This window comes from Paralichthys olivaceus, chromosome 16, assembly GCF_024713975.1.
Source record: "Paralichthys olivaceus isolate ysfri-2021 chromosome 16, ASM2471397v2, whole genome shotgun sequence".
NCBI lineage: Eukaryota > Metazoa > Chordata > Actinopteri > Pleuronectiformes > Paralichthyidae > Paralichthys > Paralichthys olivaceus.
The window spans coordinates 20,696,333-20,698,225 of NC_091108.1; positions in this window are offsets into that span (position 1 = coordinate 20,696,333).

Consider the following 1,893-nt stretch of genomic DNA (forward strand, 5'->3'; position numbering starts at 1 on the left):
CAAGGATCCATAACCTGCAGTGACATCAGTGTTTGTGATGATGTCATACTGTCTCCTAACACACAGCTCCATTATAAACAAAGAGTGGACGACACGCGTCCGTCATGTTGATTGAGGAAGTAAAAAGCTGAGACTGTGGTGCTGTCTGATGGAGAAGCTGCTTCTCTTCCTGCAGATGTGTTTGAGTCAGTCGCATCCATAACTGTGACATCACAGATCGTGTGGTCAGAAGCCGCACAAAGCAAAGGTCAGTATCTCCAAACCATAACCATGACTCCGTCCATCTCAACTAGAATAAACAACAACCGGACCCCAGCTCTTACCTCAACCCTGACCTAACGGGCTGGAGACAGTGCGGAGGCTCTCACTCCTCCAGAGAGCGTGAGGACATGTGTGGAAGCAGCTTCACTGTTCATTCACACCAGAGGGTCGCAAATTTCCAGAGTCGTGAGGTTCCTGTGCTCTGAAGTTGGAATGGGAGAAAATGGGATGTGATTTGTTTAAGAACACTATGACACCTCTTTCCAGTGTGTACGTTATAATGAGGAGCAAAGAAAAAGGATCAGGTGTGGCAGGTATATAAATAATTTCAAGCATAAATCATAAAAACTGTCTGTGTTGGCTAAAAAGTCTGGTGTTAGTTGCTTTAGACAAAAGTGTAACATTTGAAAAGCTCACTTTAAAAGGTATGTGGAGCTGATATTAAAATGATGCTCATTAGTTCATAAGTCATTACGTCAGCAACTCAGTAACTCTTGTTCCAATATTCTCGCCCACTTTCAGAGTTTTCTTTCCCAACCTGATGTGGCGTTCACAAGAAATCTTCCAGTCGGGGAACTAATGAATCAAACCCGACTGTTATCTTTCAACCAGTCCTCTGAAGAAGTGAGGACGTCACAAGGCCAGTTCATGGTCTCTGCAGGTCCTGGACATAAATGTGCTTATGTTCATAATAAAATCAAGGTTATACGTACAAGGACATGTTCACAGCTGCACAGTAAAGATGAGAGTGACGGGTGCAGGGAGCAAAGCGTACATGCAAAAAAGTGTTTACTCATGTGGAACATTCACAGCAGCATAGATGTGCTGCTTCCCAGAACTTACAGTGTAGGTTTAAGGAATATTTGAGGAATTAAAACACAGAAGTTTTTAACTCCTATGAAGATTGCTCCCACCTTTCTTCTGCGGACACTCAAAACACAAGCACACCTTTTCTGAGTCGGACTCCAATTTAACTCTGATCTTATCTATTTTGTACATTTCTGCAGAGAAGCTGAATTTAGACAGGCGATGTTTCTGGGCACCTCAAAAAGGTTCACAGCACCGTCCTGCTGTGATGACAGACGGTTTTTCTGGCTGAGAAAAATAACCTGCACGCTTCTAAATAATAAACTTGACCGGACTCCTGGTGGCTTTTAAATAGTAAATATATTGGATTTGGTTTGTGTTTGGTTTCATTTAACTGACACACACACACACACACACACACACACACACACACACACACACACACACACACACACACAGCAAGCTCATCTGACCTTGTATCTTTCTTCTGGACTTCAGCCTGTTGGAATTGGAGCCACTATTTTATGTAGGAAGACAGACAAGTGCTACAGTTTCAGTCAAGAGGGCGGGTTGTCCCCTTACCAGAAGGTCGGTGGTCTGATCCCTGGCTCCTCCAGTCTGCATTCAGAAGTGTCCTTGGACAAGATACTGATACTGAACCCTTAGTGACTGTGCCAACAGTGTATGGTGTGTGATAGAAAAGGCTGTGTATAGAAGCGCTATATGAATGTGTGTGTGTGTGGATGGGGGAATGTGTCTTGCCCTTTTAAACTCTTTGATTGGTTGATGAGACTGCAGTGCATAGAAATACATTTACCAGTCCAT